General features: G+C 33.8%; 1 protein-coding gene across 1 annotated transcript in view; it reads left to right on the top strand.

Moving 5' to 3' along the window:
• LOC118734950 overlaps positions 1 to 5,431 on the top strand; it is a 14,601-nt gene that overhangs the window by 3,085 nt on the left and 6,085 nt on the right. The window lies entirely within an intron of this gene.

Raw genomic sequence — 5,431 nt, 5'->3', positions numbered from 1 at the left:
AATTATTAGCAAAAACCAACAATACCAACAACCACATGATCAAGTGAATTGCAGCGGAATAGCTGCGCTTGATTGTGTTGGCATAACAAAAATTAAAATAGTGGAAAAAAGCAAACGATTATTTACAAGGCGTACTTAGCACGGTGCATAGGCAACTGGCTGAGTCAGTAGGATCGTCGGTTCGAATCCTACTGAAATAAGTCTGATGAGGAAATGTGGTGATTTCCGAAATAGCTATCACTTCTACCATTTTTTCAAATTATTGTTGCTTTTCCACAATAAAAATTTTCATTTAAAACGGCCTCGAGCTCAATATAAATTGTTGAATATAATAAAATTTTAATTTCATTAGAACCACCCTACGTTTACTTGCTATTGTAAATGGTTGCATACATTTAGGCATATGAATAGTAACAGGAAATGCGGTACGATTGTTTATTACTTCCGATTATGCAAACTCCGCACATGCATATGTTTGTATGTACGTACATATATATGTATGAACTCATTTGGTGCAACTTGTTTTGATATTCGTAGATGGTTTTAGGCATAGGTTTAGTAGTCTATTTTGATAAAAAAGCAAGGCGAAAATTTGAAAAAATACTGAAATCATTTGAACTGGGACCGTTGATAACTGATGAACATTCATGCATATATGTATGTATAATATACATATGTATGCATGATATACTAGCTCTGATCCAATACTTTTCCGTGTTAAATCCTGGAAAAAATCAAACAGCAAAATCACTCTCTGAAGTGAGAGTAAAAAGTGAGTAACAGCAACACGTACGGAACAGGAAAAGCATCGGCTAAAATCCTGCAACTTCAATTTCTACACAACTCTCCAAAAATCTCTCTCATTTACATGAACCACTGATTGCATTCCGAAAAGAAAAACTAAATTTAGGAATATAAACAAAAAGAACTGCTCAAACTATAAGCTCAAGAACAGTAATTGATGCGGTGTTTTCAAGATATTTTAACGCCCTTGAGTCACAAGTATATACAAGCATCATATTTTATCAATCATACCGATAATTTCATGTACAAAAAGAATTAAAAATGAAAATGAATAAAAACAAATTAAATCAGCAAAATGAATAAAATTAAGTGAAATTAATGTTTAATTTCTAACCTAACCTACATGTGTATGCATGTAACTGAATCGCCTAAGAATAGCTTTACATATACAAATATTATCCACATTTTCGAGCTTAACTACCTAATATGTAATTAGATTACATTAGCCATACAAAATTATAATTATAAAATTATCCCAGATTAAACTGATAACTTTTTGGTACCAACCTAGTTTTATCGGTTATACTTGCGAAGAAGAGGAGGAATGTCAAATGTAAAAGTAAACCAAAATTTACGCTAGTAAGGAGGGTTGTAAAGGTATTTTTAATAAAATATTCAGTTAAAATATATTTAAATAACATAATGTAGCAGAGAAGAAGTTTACTTTTCCTCGAGTTGTGTGAATAACGAACAAATCAATTTGACAGCTAAGGTGCTTTGATTGCGATTATATTTATATGTCAACTTACTTTTATGCTTTGCCGTTCGCATATGTTTACACATAAAATTTCATGAGTACTTAGTACTCACGCCTTTTTTATTTACACTTTGAAAATTATGGTATGAACGTTCTTAAGAAAAATGACTAAAAAATTATGAAAAACTCGAAAAAATTAAAACAGAATTTTTTCAATCTAATCTAACACCGAACGTATCACTTTTACTTTTGTTTAAACGCGATACCAGTGACAGCAGAAAAAAAATTTAACTATTGTTTTTTGGATATTGTGAAATGAATTAAATTGACCCTGGCATTCAGTAAGCGGTTTCTAGTCACTAGTAGTGACTTTTGGTGGTGAACTTGGATTTATTAGAGATTATTTGGTATTCAGTACGCTGTCTCACGTCTCTAGTCTCAAAAATAAGTCACTAATTTGCCAGCTGGCTAAGAGCAGGTCAAAAAAATAAAAATATGGAGAAAAAGATAATTGCTTTTCAATTTATTGAAAAAAAATCGCGAAAATGAAGCGAGGAAAATTTTTCAACAACAATTTCATTAGGAAATAAACCAAAATGCTTTAGTATCATACAAATCCATTGGAAAAAAGGAATTTATTTTTTGTTTTTAAAACATAAAAATATAAAGATTATTAAAAAAAAATAAAACTAATAAAAAAAAGAAAAAAATTATAAACAAAACAAAAATCGACTACGCCCGAAGAGGACTCGAACCCGGACCCCTTCGACCGCTAGCCTAATGCTTTGGCCATTCGGAAATTGCGACTCTTTGTGCGGCGCGGACAATAGGCATACATAAACGCTATCAATTGACTGTCTGGGTTTGTTTTCACCACACATTTTTGGTGAACTTTTTGTGACTCTCCTACTAAATACCCAAATCTTCTCAAGTCAAAAAAATAGTCACTAATAGCTAATCTCAAATTTAGTGACTTGAGATGAGACTGAAATACTGAATCCCAGGATTAGTGACGTGAGATGAGACTGAATTACTGAATCCCAGGGTAAGAATGAATAACTGTTTGGAAAATTTGCGACGCTGTATTTATAAGCAACAGTGCGAAAGAATGGTATGAGTAATATTTTGGAATGCCAGTACTTTCATACCATGGTGGAATAATACCAGGTGAAGTAATAAGAGCGAGAAAGAAGATTTCACACTACCTTAATGGAAGTGTTCGCCCCTTAAATTTTTTTTAAAGGGTAAAGGCCAGAAATATTAAAAAGAATTATCTTTTTGACTGCAAAAGGGGTAATAATTAGAAGTTTTTTTATCTAATACATATACATACATAATATTAAAAATTACTTTTGAAATATCCCTATTTGAAAAATAAAAATGGCCATTTAAATTAACTAAGCATAATTTATTATTTTTTATTCAAATTAGATATGTAGAACTAAACAATTTTATGGAGTACGCTTGTGTTTAGTATTGAAAGACAAACACTAACAATAACAAAGAGCTTTAAGGATTTACAGCCAATGTAATAAATGATAATTAGAAACTTAAATAAAGATTTTGACGATAATAAGAGTAATGTGATGTACTAAATCCACGGAATAGTTCACACAAAGAGAAGCAATCAAGAACGTAGATACTGAAGACCACCCATATTGAGAAGTGGCAATATCATTCTAGATGAAAGGTCCAACTACGGTTTCAAAACATCATGCTAATGCCGCACAAACTGACATTTTTAAGCAGAAAAATGTGTTAAAATGGGGAAATTAGTAAAAAAGATTTTTCACAAATAATACTTCAAGGACTCACCGACAAATGCATACAAAAATCTTAATAAAAGTAGCAAATGCAGTAACCAATTAAAAGTGACAGTTAATGCCGTACAACTCGATGTGTTGAGGCAAAAACACTTTTCAAAATGGTGGAATTAGTAAAAAAGATTTTGCGCAAATAATACTTCCAAGGACTCACCGACGGGTGCATAGACAAATCTTGATAATTTTATGAAGAGATGAAATTAGATACATGAAATCAGCAACGTGAATACAAAAACGCAAGACGTGATATTAATGGTTATAAGGTTTAAATCAATAAATTTAACTATGTATATATGGCAAGTATATAAAGATTAATCGATTATACCTATTGCCTTTCAAGCGCTTATTTAAATAATTTATCCTGCACTCAAAAATAGCTTTTTCACATTTATTAGAAGGTCTATTTCATGGCTGTGGGATAATAATTTTTCGGAGTAGTTGGTGGTGCAAGAAATTACTTCGCCATTAAATATTTGAAATATCCACCTTATTCAGCCTAACCTGCTCCACTGGTGAATGGAACAAACGGACGCCTTCGTAAGTCCACGTTTTTCTGCAAATTACACAGCTTGGCTTAGGAATTATTAATTTGTTAATCACAAATAGATTATATAGTATTTTTCCACAAAAATAGTAGAGTAGGGTAAGGCGTATCGCACAGGGGGCAAAGTCTATGGAGACTCAAAATAGGGGAATCTGAACTTTGACACCTGCGCAACACGCCTTAACCGACTCCAATCGGGACCAAAATTTATACGTGATATCTGTGCCTACAGTAGTATCGATTTTGGGTATTAGATGAAAAAAAATTTATTTAAATTTTTTGAGTCTCCATAGAGTAATCTGAACTTTGACCCCTGTGCGACACGCCTTAACCGTCTCCAATCGGGACTAAAATTTATATGTGCTATCTTTGGCCGTTGTATTAGCGACTGAGGGGGTGAGACTTAAAATTTCATTTTTAAGGGCCACCCTAATGTACATACATACGCGGTAAATGCATATTGTAAGACAGTAAAAATAAAAGACAGTAAAACTAAATTCTCTCCCAATTAAGCGAGCCCCTGCATGATTTAAAACCCATTTGTGCATAATTTACTCACATCCCTTTTTATAACATATACCTAATTTTTAATTTGCACAACAAAATATTAAAGTGAAACAGGTGCCTCGTGTATGCAAACATACATACACACATACGTTTGTATGTACAATACACATCTCACGTATAAGCACACATTCATATAATTAAATACAGTGGCACAAACTCGTGTTGTGATCTCAATTTATAATCTCACACTGAAATAACGTACCGTGGCTTTCTAACGGGTGATTTTTTAAGAGCTTGATAACTTTGCTTACGCTTGATAACGCATAAAATTTGCAAAATCTCATCGGTTCTTTATTTGAAACGTTAGATTGGTCCATGACATTTACTTTTTGAAGATAATTTCATTTAAATGTTGACCGCGGCTGCGTCTTAGGTGGTCCATTCGGAAAGTCCAATTTTGGGCAACTTTTTCGAGCATTTCGGCCGGAATAGCCCGAATTTCTTCGGAAATGTTGTCTTCCAAAGCTGGAATAGTTGCTGGCTTATTTCTGTAGACTTTAGACTTGACGTAGCCCCACAAAAAATAGTCTAAAGGCGTCAAATCGCATGATCTTGGTGGCCAACTTACCGGTCCATTTCTTGAGATGAATTGTTCTCCGAAGTTTTCCCTCAAAATGGCCATAGAATCGCGAGCTGTGTGGCATGTAGCGCCATCTTGTTGAAACCACATGTCAACCAAGTTCAGTTCTTCCATTTTTGGCAACAAAAAGTTTGTTAGCATCGAACGATAGCGATCGCCATTCACCGTAACGTTGCGTCCAACAGCATCTTTGAAAAAATACGGTCCAATGATTCCACCAGCGTACAAACCACACCAAACAGTGCATTTTTCGGGATGCATGGGCAGTTCTTGAACGGCTTCTGGTTGCTCTTCACTCCAAATGCGGCAATTTTGCTTATTTGCGAAGCCATTCAACCAGAAATGAGCCTCATCGCTGAACAAAATTTGTCGGACGTAAAGCGCGAAACACATTTCGAACCGAACACTGATTTTGG

This window comes from Rhagoletis pomonella, unplaced genomic scaffold (assembly GCF_013731165.1).
Source record: "Rhagoletis pomonella isolate Grant_MI unplaced genomic scaffold, Rhpom_1.0 Rhpom_scaffold_00003, whole genome shotgun sequence".
NCBI lineage: Eukaryota > Metazoa > Arthropoda > Insecta > Diptera > Tephritidae > Rhagoletis > Rhagoletis pomonella.
The sequence above is the reverse complement of the archived record's forward strand: the minus strand, read 5'-3'. Positions and strand labels throughout refer to the sequence as shown.